Here is a 9,294-nt window from a genome sequence, read left to right as displayed (position 1 = left end):
TACGATTTTATTGGTCGACTTCTCTGTTTTTATGCCAGGACCACCCTGTTTTCATTACTGTAGCTCTGTAATAGAGTTTGAAGTCAGGGATGGTAATGCCTCCAGAAGTTCCTTTATTGTATAAGATTGTTTTGGCTATCCTGGGTTTTTTGTTTCTCCATATAAAGTTGATTATTGTCCTTTCAAGATCTGTGAAGAATTTTGATGGGATTTTAATGGGGATTGCATTGAATCTATAAATTGCCCTTTGTAGAATTGCCATTTTTACTATGTTGATTCTCCCAATCCAGGAGCAAGGGAGATCCTTCCATTTTCTGGTATCCTCTTCAATTTCTTTCTTCAGCGCCTTAAAGTTTTTGTGAAATAGATCTTTCACTTCCTTGGTTAGAGTTACCCCAAGATATTTTATGCTGTTTGTGGCTATCGTGAAAGGTGATGATTCTCTTATTTCTCTCTCTGCTTCCATATCCTTTGTGTATAAGAGGGCGACTGATTTTTTGGAGTTGATCTTGTATCCTGCCACATTACTAAAGGCGTTTATCAGCTGTAGGAGTTCTTTGGTGGAGTTTTTGGGGTCGCTCATGTACACATATCATCTGCAAATAATGCAAGTTTAACTTCTTCCTTTCCAATTTGAATCCCCTTTATCCCCTTATGTTGTCTTATTGCTATTGCTAAAACTTCGAGAACTATATTGAAGAGGTATGGAGAGAGTGGACAGCCTTGGCGTGTTCCTGATTTTAGTGGGATGGCTTTAAGTTTCTCTCCATTTAATTTGTTATTAGCTGTCGGCTTGCTGTATATAGCTTTAATTATATTTAGGTATGACCCTTGTATCCCTAATCTCTCCAAGACTTTTATCATAAAGGGATGTTGAATTTTGTCAAATGCTTTTTCAGCATCTAATGAAATGATCATATGGTTTTTTTCTTTCAGTTTATTTATATGATGGATTACATTGATAGATTTGCGTATGTTAAACCAGCCCTGCATCTCTGGTATGAAGCCTACTTGATCATAATGGATAATTTTTCTAATGTGTTCTTGGATTCGGTTTGCCAGAATTTTGTTGAGGATTTTTGCGTCGATGTTCATGAGTGAGATTGGCCTGTAATTCTCTTTCTTGGTTGGGTCTTTGTGTGGTTTTGGTATCAGAGTTACTGTAGCTTCATAAAAGGAATTTGGCAATGACTCTTCTGTTTCTATATTGTGAAATACATTAAGGAGTATAGGTATTAGGTCTTCTTGGAAGGTCTGGTAGAATTCCGCATTGAAACCATCTGGTCCTGGACTTTTTTTGGAAGGGAGGTTTTTGATAACAGCTTCTAATTCTTCAAGACTAACAGGTCTATTTAGGTTGTTCACCTGGTCCTGATTTAACTTTGGTATATGGTATTTATCTAAAAAAGTGTCCATTTCTTTTACATTTTCCAGTTTTGTGGCATACAGGCTTTTGTAGTAAGATCTAATGATTCTCTGAATTTCCTCTGTGTCTGTGGTTATGTCCCCCTTTTCATTTCTGATCTTATTAATTTGCAAATTCTCTCTCTGCCGTTTGAATAGTTTGGATAGGGGTTTATCAATCTTGTTGATTTTCTCCAGGAACTAGCTTTCTGATTCATTGATTCTTTCAATTGTTTTCTGTGTTTCTATTTTGTTGATTTCAGCCCTCAGTTTGATTATTTCCAGTCTTCTACCCCTTCTAGGTAAGTCTGCTTCTTTTTTTCTAGAGCTTTCAGGTGGGCTGTTAAGTCTCCAATGTGTGCTTTCTCTGTTTTCTTTAAGTGGGCAGTTAGTGCTATGAACTTTCCTCTCAGGACTGCTTTCATAGTGTCCCATAGGTTTGAGTATGTTGTTTCTTTATTTTCATTGTCTTCAAGGAAGACTTTAATTTCTTTCTTTATTTCTTCCTTAATCCAGGTATGGTTCAGTAGTTGACTATTCAGTTTCCATGAGTTTGTAGGCTTTCTGGGGGTAGCATTGTTGCTGAATTCTAGCTTTAATCCATGGTGATCTGATAAGATACCGGTGGTTATTAATATTTTTTTGTAACTGTGGATGTTTGCTTTGTTACCGAGTATGTGGTCGATTTTTGAGAAGGTTCCATGAGCTGCAGAGAAGAAGGTATATTCTTTCCTATTTGGGTGGAATATTCTATAAATGTCTGTTAAGTCCATTTGATTCATTACCTCCATTAATTCTCTTATTTCTCTGTTAGGTTTCTGTCTAATTGACCTGTCCATTGGTGAGAGAGGAGTATTAAAGTCTCCTACTATTAATGTGTGCGGTTTGATGGCTGCCTTGAGTTTTAACAATGTTTCTTTTACGTACGTGGGTGCTTTTATATTGGGGGCATAGATATTCAGGATTGAGACTTCATCCTGATGAATTGTTCCTGTTATGAGTAGAAAATGTCCCTTTCCATCTCTCCTGATTGATTTAAGTTTGAAGTCAACTTTGTTAGAAATTAGTATGGCCACCCCTGCTTGTTTCTTAGGTGCATTTACTTGATAAGCCTTATCCCAACCCTTTACTCTGAGTAGGTGCCTGTCTTTGTGGTTGAGGTGTGTTTCTTGTAAACAGCAGAATGTTGGATCCTGTTTTCGTATCCAATCTCTTAGTTTGTGCCTTTTTATAGGAGAGTTGAATCCATTGACATTAAGTGATAAAAATATGGAACGCTTCACGAATTTGCGTGTCATCCTTGCGCAGGGGCCATGCTAATCTTCTCTGTATCGTTCCAATTTTAGTATATATGCTGCCGAAGGGAGCACTATGTGGTCTATTTTCGAGAAGGTTCCATGAGCTGCAGAGAAGAAGGTATATTCTTTCCTACTTGAGTGGAATGTTCTATAGATGTCTGTTAAGTCCATTTGATTCATTACCTCCATTAATTCTCTTATTTTCTTTGTTAGGTTTCTGTCTGATTGACCTGTCCATTGGTGAGAGAGGAGTGATGAAGTCTCCTAGTATTATGTGTGAGGTTTGATGGCTGCCTTGAGTGTTAGTAATGTTTCTTTTACATAAGTGGGTGCTTTTATATTAGGGGCATAGATATTCAGGATTGAGACTTCATCCTGATGAATTGTTCCTGTTATGAGTACAAAATGTCCCTCTCCATCTCTTCTGATTGATTTAAGTTTGAAGTCCACATTGGTAGAAGTTAGTATGGCCACTCCTGCTTGTTTCTTAGGTCCATTTGCTTGATAAGCCTTTTCCCAGCCCTTTACTCTGAGTAGGTGCCTGTCTTTGTGGTTGAGGTGTGTTTCTTGTAAACAGCAGAATGTTGGATCCTGTTTTCGTGTCCATTCTCTTAGCCTGTGCCTTTTTATAGGTGAGTTGAGTCCATTGATATTATGTGATATTAATGACCAGTGGTTGTTAACTCCAGTCACTTTTTTAGTAGAAGAGTTTGTGAGTTTCCCTTCTTTGAGTTGCGCTGATAATGGGTCTCTAGATGTCTGAGTTATTGTGGTCATTGCTGGACTCCTCGGTTAGTGATTTTCCTTCTGTTACTTTCTGTAAGGCTGGATTTGTGGCTATGTATTGTTTAAATTTGTTTTTATGCTGGAAAATTTTGTTTTCTCCATTTATAGTGAATGAAAGCTTGGCTGGGTATAGTAGTCTGGGCTTGCATCCATGGTCTCTTAGTTTCTGCAGTACATCTATCCAGGACCTTCTGACTTTCATGGTTTCCATAGAGAAGTCATGTGTAAGTCTGATAGGTTTACCTTTATAAGTAACTTGCCCTTTTTCTTTTACAGCTCTTAATATTCTTTCTTTATTCTGTATGCTTTGTGTTTTGATTATTATATGGCGAGGCGATTTTTTTTTTTGATCCACTCTATTCGGTGTTCTGTATGCTTCTTGAATCTTCATAGGTATATCTTTCTTTAGGCTTGGAAAGTTTTCTTCTATAATTTTATTAAATATATTTTCTGGACCATTGATCTGCACTTCTTCTCCTTCTTTTACTCCTATAATTCTTAGGTTTTGTCTTTTTATTGTGTCCCATATTTCCTGAATGTTTTGTGATGAGAGTTTGTAGGACTTGCTGTTTTCTTTGATCAGTGTGTTTATTTTCTCTATGGTATCTTCAGAATCTGAGATTCTTTCTTCTATCTCTTGTATTCTGTTGGTTATGCTTGTTTCTGTAGTCTCTATTCATTTACCTAGATTTTCCCTGTCCAGCTGGCCTTCTGTTTGTGTTTTCACAAATGAAAACTCCATTTCAGTTTTCAAGTCTTGAACTGTTTCCATTATCTGTTTGATTGTTTTTCCTTGGTTTCCAAAAGTATCATTCACTGATTTATTCAATTCTTCAAACTTTCTGTTATACTTTCTCATCCATTTCTTTAAGGGCATTGTTTTACGTGCTGTTTAAGGGCGTCAATCACTTTCATAAAGTCAATTTTTTCTACTTCATCTTGATTAAGTTGTTCATGTCCACATGTTTTGAAGTCACTGGGTTCTGGTGGTTTCATGTTGTTTTTCAGATTTTTGGGTGATTTCTTCCATTGGCGCCTGCCCATCTCTTCCTCTGAATGCTCCCCTATGAATCTTCTTTTTATAGGATCAGGTCTCTTTGCCTACTGATGTAACTTTCCAGTGATGGCAGCCCCCAGTGATGGCTCTCCTGGTGCTCCAGTGATGTTTTTTCTGGTGCCAAGATCAGATCTCCATGCTGGTTGGGTACCTCCCAATGATGACTCCTCAGGTGCTGAGATCAGATCTCCGTGCTGGTTGGGTAGCTCGTAAACAAAGCACCTACCTTGCTTGCTGCAGGCAGGCTATTGAAACAAAGGACCTTCCACCCACCCGGTTGCCCAAAGGATTCAGACCCAGTGCCCATACAGGCTGAGCTGGGAGATGTTATGTCCCCGAAGAGGGAAGGGAGGCTGAATGGGGGAGGGTTCTGGATACAAGCTGGGTGGGATAGGAAGAGAGAGGCAGTATGCGGGGGTATAGGCTCTGCAGGAATGCCAGGAAGTATAGGGGGGATAGGGAACATCTGAGTTCAGAGCCCCGGGCTGCTGCCGCGGGTCAGAAACTCACCCCAATGATGGCTCTCCTGGTGCCAAGATCAGATCTCCGTGCTGTTTGGGTAGCTCGTAAACAAAGCACCTACCTTGCTTGCTGCAGACAGGGGGTATAGGCTCTGCAGGAAGGCCAGGAAGTATAGGGGGGGATGAGGAACATCTGAGTTCCGGCGCCCTGGGCTGCTGCCGCGGGTCAGAAACTCACCCCAATAATGGCTCTCCTGGTGCCGAGATCCATATTCAGGATTCTTAATGGCCACTGCACAAACTGGAGAAGCCACTAAGCATGTGATAACCAATTGCTTAAGATGCAAAATCATAAGAATCCCAAAAATCATAAGCTGGAGAATGGATTCAGACTTTTTAGTAAAGTATTTCAGCAATTTTATTTCCAAGGGAATATCAAACACAAGACAAGTATTCCTTAAAATACTCAAGGACAAGGAATTGTGGAGTGTGCCCATGCCTTCTTGAAAATACAACTTTAAAAAATAAAAACAGGAAAATTGTATCCTCAAAGGCCCCATAATGTCTTGAGTCATGCATTTTTTGTGCTAAACTTCTTGAATATGTATGTTTATGAACAATCTGCTGTGGACAGATTTTGGCATTATGGCACCAAGGTGACCTTTGCTAAAACAAGGTGGAAAGACCCTTGTACTGGATTATAGAAAAGACCTGATCCTCTGTTAATATGGGATCAAGGGCATGTCTGTGTTTTCTCACAGGATGAGGATCAAGTGAGATGGCTTCCAGAACATCTGGTTCAATGTGTACAGCAGAGAAATGCCAGCCCTGATGACATCACAGCCATTGATGACTCCATAGGAGAAGTGGACAGAGGTTCCTGAACCTGAGATCATGACTTCCTCATACCACCATGCTGCAGGCCACAGAAAGGGGAACCTGAACCAGTGTTCCTGACTCACACCATCATGCTGCAGTCTCCCAAGGGAAAGATCATAGTGATGACTAGTGATTCCTAGATTTTTGATAGACTTGCCATGCAAACTTCCAGACCTAGTGAGTTCTGTTTACTTTGGAGCCAGACATGAAACACGAACTGAACATTTGATTGCCTTGGACACAGAGCTCAGATTGCCAGTGAGGTTTTCAGTCTCCTGTTGAAATGTTGATAGAACCTGAGAACTGAGACCTTACCTTTCTCCAGAAGGGATAAAAGAGTCATTATAAGGAGTGATTAGGGCCCCTCTTCAGATATGAGGAGGGTAGCCTAATGGTTTTTGCTGTTGCTCAGAGATTAGGACATTTGTTTAAAAGCAGCATTGCATTTGGACTCTTACCCATTACAAAAATCTTTTCTTGTCTTTTCATTAGAATGGATTTAAAAGAATCATGATTTGAAAAATTGTGCTATGGTATTGACCTGTTAAATCATATCATAGTATTTACCAGTTAATGCTTCCGTTCACTGTAAGATGTTAATGTCTTGAAGATGATTAAAACCTGTCTAAGAAAAGTTTGACACTAGCATTGAATTCTTGAATTTTACATGTTTGATTAGACAAATATAGATTTTGATATGTTGAATATTCTAGACCAATTCAAAAGTCGGCATTCCCAACCCTGGTGATCCTCCACTCCTTTAATTAGGAGACATATTAGCCATAGAAGTATGCATAACATAAAGTATTATCTGCTTGCTTACCATTAGTTAATTGTTGATGAACTCTCCTGACAGAACTTGGCTCAGAGACACAGAGCCCTATACTTCCTCCCTTAATCCCTTGTTTACAGAGGTATGTGTTTTGATCCCCCCAGGCACCTAAGAAATGGACTTCCATAGTTAAAATGCATGTTCCGAAGACAGGTAAGTGTGGGAAATGGAAAAGTATTCAACCTAAGGCAGATACAGTTGTCTCTCCTGTTGCAAAAGCACAGGCTTCATTAAAATTAATGAATTTGGAGGAATTGTGAAGGCCCAGGAATGTGAGCCTATTTCCATGCTGACCAAAAGTCAGAGAGTTGGAGCTTACCTCTCTAGTTCATTCAAGGCTATTGTGCTTGTGCATCAAGCAAAGGTCCCTCCTAGATGTAGATCAGAGAGTTCTGCTCTACCAAGGTTATTGTCAACAGGTATCCCTAATAGCCAGACCTTGTACTCCAGGAATAGAAGTAGATTGTTCATACCTGAAATAAGAGTCTTAGATTCATCTAAGTTCCAGTTCCCTTTATAGAGATAACTTGGAATTCCACCCAAGAAGTAGTTAGCCTACAGAATGTTTTGCTCTAGTGTGTATGCATGGCTTGTTTTGTTCTAGCAACAGAATGTTTAGCTATGAATGTAGCCAACAACCTTCAACTGGTGTGTTCATTCCCTTGTATCATGCTAATACATTCTTTTGTCTTGCTCCTAACTTTTGGGGTCAGGTGTATTTTAAGCATTTGGGAAATAAATGCAGGCAAAATATTAGTAATCACTGGAATTTCCTCCTGATATTATCCTATATGTTTCTCTATTTTATTATTTTCACTTCTGTCTTCATATTCTTTAATATATTTCTAAATCCCCATTCCTCTACCCTGGCAAGAATTATTTTGTTGAGCCTAGTCCCTGACAAGATTTATTTCACAAAAAAAATTAAAAAGCCATCGATGGATAGTTACATCGTGGTTTTCATGACAATTAGCCTAAAACAATATTACTGTATTATAAATTAAATGATGTTTTACCACTTAAAGTAACTATTTACAATTGTACTCACCTCAATACAAGTATTTTAATATATGCTCTAATCAGAGCACCCATCCATATTGCTTGATACTACGCAAGATTAACCAAAGCCTGCATGATTGTAAAGAACATAGATAACAAGAAATATTTTGAAAGAACATAGAGAAAAAGAAAGATGAGGCCTGTATAGTAAATGACTTACATGCAAAGCCTCGAATTTGTCAACTATTTTGCTTGATGTCTACAAAATTTCTATTTAAACTGAAATATTTGTGAGAGCTTACCTAATGCTCCCTCTACATCCTTATTCCTTAGGGTATAAATGAAGAGGTTCAGAGTAGGAGTCACTACTCCATAGAAAAGAGCCATGAATTTGGGTTGGTCTTTTGTAATAGAGGAGGGTGGCTGAAGATTCATGCTAATGCCCGGGCCATAGAATAAGAGAACCACTATGAGATGAGAGGAGCATGTCCCAAAGGCCTTTTTTCTTCCTTCTGAAGATTTGATTTTCAGAACAGAATGTCCAATACAAGCATAGGAGGCAAGAATTAAGCACAAGGGAACAGCTAAGAAAAATATGCATACCACAGAGAGAGCAAGCTCATTAGTCTCTTTTTCACCACAGGCAGTTTTTATCAGAACTGGAATCTCACACAACAAGTGATCCAGTTTATTGTGGCCACACAGTGGCAATTTTAGTGTCATTGTGACCTCTGAGACAGCATAGGTAATTCCTGTTCGCCACGCAGTGGACACTAACAGGAGGCAGGTACACTGATTCATGATAAGGGTGTAGTGCAGAGGTTTGCAGATGGCAACGTAGTGGTCAAAGGACATTAACAGCCAGGAGGACACATTCTGTGCCCCCCATTGTGTGGAAGAAATAAAGCTGTACTACACACCTCATGTAGCTAATGGTCTTTGTTGATCCTCCAAGGTTAGTTAGCATCTGAGGCAAAATGCATGTGGTGTAGCACATGTCCAGAAAGGAGAGATTGGTGACGAAGAAATACATGGGACTGTGGAGACAGGGGTCTAATATGGACACCAGAATGATGGCAATGTTTCCCAACATGGCCAGTGGATAAGTTACCAGAAGAATGATGAAGAGAGGAAGTTCCAGCCAAGGTCGGTCTGCAAAGCCAAGCAGAATGAATTCTTCTGGGTGACTTTTATTGATGATTGTCATTCTTTGCAGTCTGATTCACCTATGATAAAGAAGTATCAAGAAAGTTAGTATTATAGGATAGCAAAGACTTGTGATTTGTTGGTTGGGACTATCAAAGACAGGGTTGGTATTCTGTGGTTGAAATAACATGGCAGGAGTGCTTCACAGATAAATAAGTCAGAATAAATTATTATGCCAAAGCAAGAGGACATAAGTTCTGTCTCCAGTACTCAGGTAAAGTGCTGGTAATGGGAATAGATCAATATAATACCAGCTCAGCTTAAGAAAACATTGGTTATTTTTCTAGGGCTTGCTGGCTGGCTAGTGTAGCTGAATTCATAAGTTCCAAGCTTAGCTGAAGGCACAGTATCAAAACAAAGTAGCAGTCATAT

The 9,294-nt window shown here is 39.2% G+C and overlaps 1 non-coding gene and 1 pseudogene across 1 annotated transcript; both read right to left on the bottom strand.

Moving 5' to 3' along the window:
• Window positions 1–2,667: 2,667 nt before the first annotated feature.
• LOC130864204 (U6 spliceosomal RNA) lies at window positions 2,668–2,774 on the bottom strand. Its single transcript, XR_009055904.1, has one exon. It is a non-coding gene; the product is annotated as a U6 spliceosomal RNA (small nuclear RNA).
• Window positions 2,775–7,986: 5,212 nt separating this feature from the next.
• Window positions 7,987–8,923, bottom strand: LOC130863822 (olfactory receptor 2B11-like; annotated as a pseudogene).
• Between the last annotated feature and the right edge of the window lie 371 nt (window positions 8,924–9,294).

The sequence above is a fragment of the Chionomys nivalis genome, chromosome 21 (assembly GCF_950005125.1).
Source record: "Chionomys nivalis chromosome 21, mChiNiv1.1, whole genome shotgun sequence".
Lineage (NCBI taxonomy): Eukaryota > Metazoa > Chordata > Mammalia > Rodentia > Cricetidae > Chionomys > Chionomys nivalis.
Note: the sequence above shows the minus strand (reverse complement) of the source record. Positions and strands in the feature narration are given on the sequence as shown.